This window comes from Liolophura sinensis, chromosome 10, assembly GCF_032854445.1.
Source record: "Liolophura sinensis isolate JHLJ2023 chromosome 10, CUHK_Ljap_v2, whole genome shotgun sequence".
In the NCBI taxonomy this organism is placed as follows: Eukaryota; Metazoa; Mollusca; class Polyplacophora; order Chitonida; family Chitonidae; genus Liolophura; species Liolophura sinensis.
In genome coordinates, this window is record NC_088304.1 from 10,816,810 (window position 1) to 10,828,949 (window position 12,140).

Here is a 12,140-nt window from a genome sequence, read left to right on the forward strand (position 1 = left end):
CATACACTCAAAGGAATCCTTCGTCGTCATATGACTGAAAAATTTTTAAGTACTCTTCCGACCACAATTACCTGCACACGTGGTAACCAAGCTCCTCCAGTCCCAAAGCAAAGGCGATTATGAAATATGTGACATTAGGAACATGCCCGCCAATGGCCACACCTTTAAGAATCAGGTGCGCCTCCTTACAACCTATGCCAATATTAAAAGAGGACGAGGTGACTTTCGACTCCAGCCGTGCCATTAACCGCTGCGAAAAAGTACGTTGTACACACCACTTGTCTCCTTTAAACATCTCCGCGATATGTCTGCATGACCGCATGACGGCGCTGGATTTAAAGCCAGGTGCATGAATTACCTTCATAATGATAGTTCTGGTTAGTCATGCCTTTCTTGTTACTTGTAAATCTTAACATTACTTAGTGTCAAAAAATGTCGAAATTATTCCTCAGATTTTTTCACCTATAGTCAATATGGGGACACTACCTTACACTGTAGCCTCCTGTTTATTATAGTCTTCGCTAAAGCAATGAGTTGACAAAGACAATGTTTGACCTAACAGGTCTTACAGGAAAATTATGCCTGTTTTACGTTGTACAGTGCAGTGATTATGTGACATAGTCGCAAAGATTTTTAAACTCCTTGTCACGGACCAGACTATCATACTTTCTTGGTTTTATCACCTTATGTTACCTGCTCCTATCTTACTTCTGGTGAATCACATTATGTTACCTGCTCCTATCTTACTTCTGGTGAATCACATTATGTTTACCTGCTCTATCCTTACTTCTGGTGAATCACATTATGTTACCTGCTCCTATCATACTTCTGGTTAATCACATTATGTTACCTGCTCCTATCATACTTCTGGTGAATCACATTATGTTACCTGCTCCTATCATACTTCTGGTGAATCACGTTATGTTACCTGCTCCTATCATACTTCTGGTGAATCACATTATGTTACCTGCTCCTATCATACTTCTGGTGAATCACCTATGTTACCTGCTCCTATCATACTTCTGGTGAATCACATTATGTTAGCTGCTCCTGTCATACTTCTGGTGAATCACGTTATGTTACCTGCTCCTGTATACTCCTGGTTAATCACCTTATGTTACCTGGCTCCTATCATACTTCTGGTTAATCACATTATGTTACCTGCTCCTATCATACTTCTGGTGAATCACGTTATGTTACCTGCTCCTGTCATACTTCTGGTGAATCACATTATGTTACCTGCTCCCTATCATACTTCTGGTTAATCACATTATGTTACCTGCTCCTATCATACTTTCTGGCTAATCACCTTATGTTACCTGCTCCTATCATACTTCTGGTGAATCACATTATGTTACCTGCTCCTATCATACTTCTGGTTAATCACATTATGTTACCTGCTCCTATCATACTTCTGGTGAATCACCTTATGTTACCTGTTCCTATCATACTTCTGGTGAATCACGTTATGTTACCTGCTCCTGTCATACTTTTGGTTAATCACCTTATGTGACCTGCTCCTATCATACTTCTGGTGAATCACGTTATGTTACCTGCTCCTATCATACTTCTGGTGAATCACATTATGTTACCTGCTCCTATCATACTTCTGGTGAATCACATTATGTTACCTGCTCCTATCATACTTCTGGTGAATCACATTATGTTAGCTGCTCCTGTCATACTTCTGGTGAATCACGTTATGTTACCTGCTCCTATCATACTTTCTGGTGAATCACGTTATGTTGCCTGCTCCCATCATACTTCTGGTGAATCACGTTATGTTACCTGCTCCCATCATACTTCTGGTTAATCACCTTATGTTACCTGCTCCTGTATATTTCTGGCTAATCACCTTATGTTACCTGCTCCTATCATACTTCTGGTGAATCACGTTATGTAACTGCTCCTGTCATACTTCTGGTGAATCACCTTATGTTACCTGCTCCTATCATACTTCTGGTGAATCACGTTATGTTGCCTGCTCCTGTCATACTTCTGGTTAATCACCTTATGTGACCTGCTCCGGTCATACTTCTGGTTAATCACCTTATGTGACCTGCTCCGGTCATACTTCTGGTGAATCACGTTATGTTACCTGCTCCTATCATACTTCTGGTTAATCACCTTATGTGACCTGCTCCTGTCATACTTCTGGTTAATCACCTTATGTGACCTGCTCCTATCATACTTCTGGTGAATCACGTTATGTTGCCTGCTCCTGTCATACTTCTGGTGAATCACGTTATGTTACCTGCTCCTATCATACTTCTGGTTAATCACCTTATGTGACCTGCTCCGGTCATACTTCTGGTTAATCACCTTATGTGACCTGCTCCGGTCATACTTCTGGTTAATCACCTTATGTGACCTGCTCCGGTCATACTTCAGGTGAATCACGTTATGTTACCTGCTCCTATCATACTTCTGGTTAATCACCTTATGTGACCTGCTCCTGTCATACTTCTGGTTAATCACCTTATGTGACCTGCTCCTATCATACTTCTGGTGAATCACGTTATGTTGCCTGCTCCTGTCATATGAATCACCTTATGTAACCTGCTCCGGTCATACTTCTGGTGAATCACCTTATGTTACCTGCTCCTATCATACTTCTGGTGAATCACGTTATGTTGCCTGCTCCTGTCATACTTCTGGTTAATCACCTTATGTTACCTGCTCCTATCATACTTCTGGTGAATCACCTTATGTTACCTGCTCCGGTCATACTTCTGGTTAATCACCCTATGTTACCTGCTCCTATATACTTCTGGTTAATCACCCTATGTTACCTGCTTCTATATACTTCTGAAGTGAACAATCTCCCCTGTCTTTTATTCAAAAATTTCATTCCGAAATTCGTTTTGAATTCCAAGCTATTGAACAGAACGTTAATCCATTACCAACCAAAAGCACCAGATACCACCCCTGTGAGCCGCCATCCAGTGGGTAACCCACTGATGAATCACTATAAATGACTAACGATAATTTGTCTCTATCGAGACTCGAAATTTCAGCGACACTTTGTCCGATCTAACTGGCTTAATTATACTGTTCCCTTCAATGAGATCTGTTACCTTAGATAATTTGACCCGGGTTGCTAAATTGTATGTATCAAACATGATGTCTGGTCTACTTTGATGACCTATCCATAAAAGTAGGACAACTTTAGATCTTAACACATGCTTTTCCGAGGAGGTGTCGTATCGGTCACACACGTGCTACGCATGGGTATTTGTTGAAAGGAGAAGATGCTCCTCATTGCTTTGCTTGTGATCAACGGTTCACAGTCAAGCACATATTGCTTGACTGTGGCGACTTTGCTCCTGTACAAGATTCCTTTTATCACGTGAGCTCTCTTTCAGAACTTTTCAATTCTGTAGAAAGTGATACTATTTTTGATTTTCTCTCTACCATTGGTATGACAGGAAAGCTGTGATTTTAAACTACCGTCTGTGTTTGTTATGTGACTTCTGGTGTCCTTTTTTGACTGAATAGTAAATGAATTATCCGTAGTAGATCGACTACTTGACGTTTTATTGTCGCGATAAAACTGAAATATTGTTGAAAGCGACGTTAAAACTTTCACTCACTCACTCACATGCTTTTCCGAACTGGTTAGACTGGACTCCTTTTCTGATGAGAAAAAAGTTTGATTCTTCACCGATAAGCTCTAAATCCTATATACTGAAACGCCATATTGTCTTCCTTACCAATTTTGAATACAGATCGTATTTTATTGATAACAGAATCTTCAAATCCTAATGTGTCTGCTCGGATAAAATCGTCAACATGACAAGCCGATATTCCCTGTAGCCCACCAGCCGAATTCATGTAACGAATACTACTGGGTCACGTTTTGACTTCACACCACGGCTTTTAAACATGGTGGATCTTACCCTTTGTGTCAGGATATTTAAACATCAAACAGATGCATACTTATTTAATTTCCAGATCTGACAGAGACAACCAGGTCCTACCACAGAGCAACGGGGAGGGGGGGGGGCTGTTTCTGAGCAAACACAGAATATAATTGAAGACCTACAGCCTCTTTAGAACAAGTAGGGAAAGATCGCGGTATTGATTCATTATCAACCTCTTCCAACCCCCTGGCTGGTAGTATGGCTTTCTGAACTGGGCCATTTTGTGAATCTTTCATAGTACACACCCATCTAGCGGACATACACATCAGACAGCTGTATAAATAGCATTATTTTCCCAGCTTTTTAATTCTGCTGTTTTTGCATCCAACCAGACGCAATCCTTTACAATCATCACAACATCCGTATTATCTGCTTTTACACGATGAATACTCTCAGGTTGTACTTTGTAAGGTTTACAATGTCAGTTAAATCTACTGACTGTTTTACACCTGCAACAATTCTGGCGAGGTGTACTCGACATGCCAGTTATTTTACCCTGGCCACTAATTATTCTTGCAGCCAGTATCACCATTTTCTATATTTTCATAGGTTATATTATGCCCTGGCCTGACTTGACTTTTAACAAATTTATACCTCAGTTATTAGGCCTGTGTGACATTTTTTTCATTTTTAGAATACATATTGGAGCGTTTGCATTACATTTCTTCCCATCAGAGACATCATTTTCAGAATACACATATGGATCATTCATATTTTCGGAATGCATGTTAAATGGATCTTTTACATTACATTTCACCCAGGAGTCTCTCACCAATGCGGTCGCTGTGAGTTCAAGTCTAGCTCATGCTGGCTCCCTCTCCGGCCGTAAGTGGGAAGGTCTGCCAACAACCCGCGGATTGTCGATGGTTTCCCCCAGGCTGTGCGCGTTTTCCTCCCACCATAATGCCGGCAGGCGTCGTATAATTGAAATATTCTTGAGTACGGCATAAAACATCAATAAATACATTACATTTATTACCCTCAGTGCCATCATGCACATTACATTTATCATGACCTTCTCAAAGTGAGCCACTATCGTCCAAAATCGGTAACTAAATCCGTCTTCACCATTTAGACTGTTACTCATACCATTGTTATCGTTTTCACTGTTACAACTTCCCGAATTACTGTTCACCTGCTGATCAAACACATCAGATACCATTTCCGTCTTCCGCAGTCTGCTTTGGTGTACAATAACAAGTCTTCCACCATGCTGATCAAAAACCATAACACTGTCTTGTCCAATCACTGTGGCTGGACCTTTCTAATCGCTACTATCGGGACGTTTAAAATATACCTGGTCACGTCACCAGGCTGACAAAAGTCTTCACGTGGATGTGTCTGTTTTCTCAAAGGTCGTGTATTTTTCTCCAAACTTTTAACTTCCACGAAAGCACGCCTGGCACTATATATTGCTGAAATATGTTTTTCCAACAATGGACCTTACAGTTGTGCCTTCTAAAGCAGGGAAGATATTGATGAGTACCGAAGTTAAAGGACCTAGTACAGTAAGGCAGTTAATCGGCACCCCTCGAGGTACGATAAGAGTGAGTGCTTGGGGTTTAACGTCGTACTTAAATATTTTTCAGTCTTATGACGAGGAAGGAATACTAAGAATGCATGTAATGTGCCTCCTTGTTGCAGGACGGATTTCCACCGCTCTTATTTAGTGCTGCTTCACGGAGACGCCTTACCGAAGTGAAGTTAGCCGCCCGATACGGGTCAATCAGTAGTTGCACTATCCCCTTCATAGTGAACGCCAAGTGAGGTAGCCGCAACTCCCTCTTTTGAAGTCTTAGGTATGACTTGACCCAGGATTGACCCTGAATCTACCGCTCCCGAAGCGGACGCTCTACCCGCTGTGCAAATGGGACCGGTGGGGCACGATAAGAAAATGCAAATTTGAAAATCCCAGGGCAGTTCCAAAACAGAAAATTAAAAATTGGTCCAGTCATCAAATAAAAGTTATATGGCCATACAAGAAATGGTTGATAAGTAATAACTGGCCAAAAATACATTTTCGATCAAAACGCCAATTATTCGTTCAAATACGTGAAGGAAAAGATTTGATCTGAGGGATCTCTTTTTTAAACGTTAATTCAACATTTAACCTAATCCCGATTTTATACCATTTCGTTTTCTTTTATCCTTCCAATGGGCATCCTACCCACCAGCCTCATCGTCCGGTTGACCGTGATTCCTGGTTGAGAGAACATATGGCCCTCCAGCTACCATTAACATTAACATTTATGGGGTAGAGTGGGTATAGGGCTGAACATTTGTTATTTATATTTAATTGTAATTTATATTTGTATTTGATTGATTGGTGCATAACTGCGTGCCCAAGAATTTTTCAGAAAGTTACATTTCTGGTGCAGTGATTTTCCCCCCAACTCTACAGTTTCTAAAGCAAAAAATAGATATTTCTGTGTGTCTGCAGCAGTCTGCGATTTCTCAGTTTTAAGGGCTATACACCGCCTTAGTGTACATTTGGAGCTTTACAATTTGTATGCTTGTCATTTAACAGAAAAGGAAGAGTAAAATAGAATTGAAAACATAAGTAGCCTTGCGAGTGTGTCAGCAGCTGTCAGTTTCGTTTCTTGAGGTGTACATATTTATGCACTGGGGCCGATTTTCCACCTTATCATTTCAGGTCCTGAGGATTCCTTCCAGAAGCCAGCTGGTATGACCTGTAGTCACGACAATTATGCAAGCTATCTTTTAACCATAACTGCCCTGCTGATTGCAGTTTCTGTCAGCTTTTAGATTAACATTCCGCAAACTTTAAATAATCCAGAGGTTAGCAATGCTGTGCAGAGTTACTTCAACATACAAGAGCCCCCATGCTATCATACCAATAGACTAAACCAATCGCTTCCAAGATTAATTACTCGAAAGCAGTGAAAGATTTTTCATTCCGATTATACTTCTGGTAGATACAGTTGTGACTGTGAATCGTGTGATTTTACTTACCGTTCATGTAAACACGTCATGACTGGCAACCTTAATATTGTAAATAATGATGATCTTAGAAATCTATATATATGAGAGCTAATAAGAAAATTGTCCTTTCGGCGCTTGAAAGCCTTGCAAAAAATGGTGTTAAAGGGGTAGGTAGAAGCCTCAGTCCATGACACTTGATTTGAGCTAGTAAAGAAAAAGGTTGTGTATGCAATGCACGATATTAGAACTAATGCTCACGCGGCAACCAAATAAGTTAGGATCGTACCGTGCGAAAGGTACTTGATGACCTCCAGAAAAATATGTTATTGTTCCTGCGGACAAAGGTCCTAAAATATAGTACTGACCGGCAAGATTTATTACTACTGTACCAGTTGCTTGTAGAACAGCTTAATATCACAGCAACTCCCACAACATCAACGTATTCTAGAACGACCAATACCCTGGAGGAGCTATTTAAAAATCATCAGTCCCTTCAAACAGAGGAGTGTATCCGCACCTCCCCGTCACAACGATATACAACAACTTTAATGGACTCCAAAACTGTATAAATCTCCATATAAAGCTCACTATACTGCGGGATCGAGAAACACCCAACTTGTGTCTACTCTCTTAACGAAAGCACTACAAGAAGAACTGTTGTGCAACTGGAAAAAAATCAGGCGTTAATTATGTGGATCCTTAAAAACTCAAAACGCCTCAATTACTACAATTTCTCACACAGAATTAATTGATAGAATGTCATCACTAAATGTATCGGTGTTCGATAAAACTGGTCACGGTTACGTTAACGTCAAAAGCAACAAAGCCTTCTTCAGTTCATCTACATACAAGAGTTACCATTCAAGGGATGTTTCCATGTTCATTGAGTTGCTTGAATATCTCATGAATAACATCTATGTGAAATTCGGGGAAACACCATATCCAGAGTGTATAGGTCTTGCGATGAGTACAAATTGTGCCCCAGTTTGGCCGACCTACACCTGTTCTCATGCGGAAACTATTGAGTAGTAATCCTCACAAGATATGATCTCTCTCATTTACTGTGTTGATGATCTGCTGGCTTTAAACAATCCATTTACCCACCTTCGCTTGATTTCCTTTCTCAATGACCAAAAAAGCGGTTTCCTTTCTCACAGGCTTTGCGACAAGAGGAATAGTTTCAATGTTGACATTGTAAATTATTTTGACTTGGACAGCAGTATACCGAAGGGTTTTACATGTGGCGTGTACATATTTCGCCATGTAGCATTTGTTAGATCCTATGTGTTGTGTGAAGATTTCATTCACAAAACTAGTGTGTCAAGGTTACTCCATCATACGTCTTCACTCAAAGTTTTTAAGTTTTACAACGAGTACAATTCTCTTGTAAATAAATATGGACAGAGCGTTTAGAATCTGTGTCGCTTTCCTTTATGATTGTCTAATTCTGCTTAACCCGTGGCCAGAGGCCGTATATTCATCGTGTTGAATTAGATACATGAACAGTTGCCATCAAAGCGCAACTGAGATACATATTTTGTTTTGGACAACTAATATTCTAGCAGGGTACACTGTTTGAATAATGATTTCACTCAGTCGCCTAGAACACACCTTGCGTCTTTCCTATATCACTGGAAACTGTTGACCGTTTCTCTTTGTATGATTTCGTACTTTTTTGTACTTTACACACTTTCTTATTTCTTTGGGAATTGGCCTTGCGATTATTGACCCGGAACGTCTTTATTGGTTGACGGCTGGTGTACGAATGTCTGTTTCGACGCATAGATTAAGTTTAGCAAAACTGAGGTAAGAGTCTGATTATGTCTTTCAAGCAGCCCATTACTTCATGAACTACAGCCAGCAGTTGACTTTAAGTCAGTGTTGAAATTTTCACAGATGTCGTCTTCATTTTGAGACTCACCTCCATTGCAACTGAATATTTGCTGTGGTGTTGCATATATTCCTGTCCACCCCTAAAAGAATTTCTGAACAAATGCAGATGGTTTCTTGCTGGTCATTACAGCGCAGGCACTGAAAATCGATTATGTGTAAATACCACTGATTTGGACCCAGCTGGTGAAGGTCACCAGCAATAGTTTCATAGAAATCAGTAGCAGTATCACAACTTTTTACACTCTCCTCCAACTGTCTGAATAAGTTTTTATTACGCTGTCCTGCACTTTCTAACAAGTTCCGCAATTTTCCAGAAGATATGTGCCCAAACTGACAATGGAGTTTATACAATACCATGTTTCAGTTTCTGTTAAATCACCTTCCAATACCAACATCTGACAACATCAAAGAGTTTCTACAAGTTATATTCACACAGTAGTGTTCACTTGATTTATTTATTTATTTATTTATTTGATTGGTGTTTTGCGCCGTACTCAAGAAAATGTCACTTATACGACGGCAGCTAGCATTAAGGTGGGTGGAAACCGGGCACAGCCCGGGGAAAACCCACGACCATCAGCAGGTTGTGTTTACTTCATGTGAACTCCAGCTGTGCAGCGGCTTGAGTGATGTTCTGCTTAACAAAAGGGAAATATCTGCATCGACCACTGAACACCTGGTGACACCTATAGTTACAGGAATGATGACATTTTGCAACGACTTAATTTTAACACTGTCACCAAACGTAACAAGTCTTTCACGTCTTTGTGCCCTCACACTTGACCTATTCACTTCATATAGTGACGGCGAAAAGTTGTGAAGCCATCTGGAACCACACATGATGCGAGTGCAAGCAGTATCAATAGCTGCTGACCCAATGATTCCGTCACAAGTATTTCATTTACCGACGACTGCCCTAGAAGAGTAATATTACAGTTTTCGGTCAGACTATCACTTTGGAAATATTCTGTAAATTCACTGGGTTTTCCCGTTTACCAACATCATGAGGGCACTTGTGTCGTAACACGTTAAAGTAGTCATGCATTATGTTCAATTAAGTTAAGGAACTCTTCTGTGTTAGAGGTTATTTTACCACATGCAACCGTGTCACCCAAGTTCGATCGCATCGATGTCTTCGTCATTCGTCTTCATACCACAGTGTGAGTACGAATTTTCCTGACTCTGATTGAAATTATAACCTAAGTGTTGGGGGCGAACTGTTTATAGACACCACTGACTGGCTGATGAAAAGATTATTCATGTTTTCAAGATTGAACACTTACCGAACTGTGAGCAGTTTGTGTGCTGTTTCAGTTTGTGTATTCAGAGACGTTTTACCAACACCTGTAGTTATTTGAGCATATGTCGATCTTACTACCTCTTTTTAGTTGTGTTGCTTATGAGAGGTTACTTTTTAAAGCCGGAGTAAGGGTAAATCACATATTGGAACCTTCATTCCAATAAAGTGATGGTTGAACGAAATGAGCCAGTTCTTCCTTGTTATCTTTCTGTACATCCCTCTCCGAAGGAAGGGGGCACAATCGGAACAAGGTTTTGACATCATCACAGAAGCGGGGATACGGAATCGACATTTAATTGGCGTCGGCTCCGAACTACAGGGACGACAATGTCTAACGTCCAGACGACACAATGCATCTGTTGGGACAAGTATTTCTTATAAATCCTGCAAACAATAAACATTGCATATGAAATTAACGGACTTTGCTAAATGTCACTGGTCTAGAATTACTCAATGTTGCCATCACATTTAACACACAATCAAATTAAAACAACGCAAAGGAACCAGCCCTGGGGGATGTTTGGTCCATTCTATTCAGTGTAACACTATCTCTATATCACGGGTTAGACTGTTCACCTCAAAGGGCACAGAACTGTTTACTAAATCTAGACAAGAACATCACTGACATTTAGATCTAGCTTAAAGAAATGTTTCGAAAAGCGTCAATGATGTCTTATTTTGTTCCAATGGCATGCAATCTCTACGAAAGGCAGAGCGTAAACTCCAGTTTAGTACAGACGCCTATATCAAGCTGTTGGGCAGTTACTTTCAGTTTTTGCAGAGTACGAACACCCAGGATAGTTTGTGTGATTTAGACACACACCAAGCAGTCGTTATAACATGGATTTTTAATATGGACTGCACTCAGTGTCATCAAGAAAAGTATGCTAGAAGTATTGGAGTGAACGCTTCTGCCCCCCCACGGAAAAGCAAGGGAAAAGCTCAGTCTTCAAAATATTCCATACCCTCGGTCCTGGCTAAAAAGAAGGCACATGCCGAAGCGGCTCAAGTGGGGGTAGGCCTACAGTATATGAGGAAGGAGACGAATATCCTCAGACAAAACGGTTCGTTAGTCGAGAAACACCGTGTATTAGATGCACAAATTGAACGCGATAAAGCCGATCTGGACGCCAATTTATTCCATAGTAGTTCAGGAACCCCAAGCCATAAGCGATTACATGGGCTATTCGAGCGATCACACACCAGACGTTTTTGTCCCTGAAGATAACACATGATCGTACGCGCCGCTATGTCCAGGCCCACTCTGTTACGGACACCACACAGAACAGTTGTAAGCGCGTAACAAGGGAGGCCAGCTACACTACATTATGGCAGAGCCTATCTTTAGCAAGAAACAGCCAGCTCTGAACTCGATTCCCCGTGCCAAAGAAAGTACTGATTTGGTAGCAAATGTGAGCCAGACAACGGATCGCAGTAGCCATGGCAACGCCTGAGAGACATGGAAGTAACTCCCGTAGAAGAAGTTACTCACATTCTTGAGAAATGAATCTTCGCAATACGCTCGAAGTACTTGCGCCACTGACTCCCAGAAAGGATCAGCTCGCGGGTGGAAAATAACCCTTTCGGAAGCCCAGAACAGTTAAAAGCACCTTTGAAAGCCAAACTGAATAAATTTCCAAAACTGATAAACAGAGACCCGAAAAATCTCAATGATCTGGCAGATATTCTGTCTGAAATTGAAGCCACAAAGAAAATGAATAATACAGAATCCTGCTGTCTTATTTTGACTCAATACCTGTTGTCAGCAAGCTCCAATACAACATTCAGGAAAGGTGAGCAGGCCAAGCCGTGAAACATAAGAAAATAACATGGCTTTCCATATCCGCCATTCTCCCACTTTGTTGAATTCATCAGGAAGGTTAGCAAAGTGAAAAATTTTATGTACGACACGAAAAATGGACAACAAGACAAGCCAACCGCGAAAAAGCAGGATCACAGAAAAATGGTGCTTACTATGAAGACAGACATTTCATCGGAACCCACTTCTTCAGAATCAGTGTAGAGGTGTCGGGGCCAAACCCTTCGAGGAACGAATAGCACTTTTGACAGAGTACGGCATA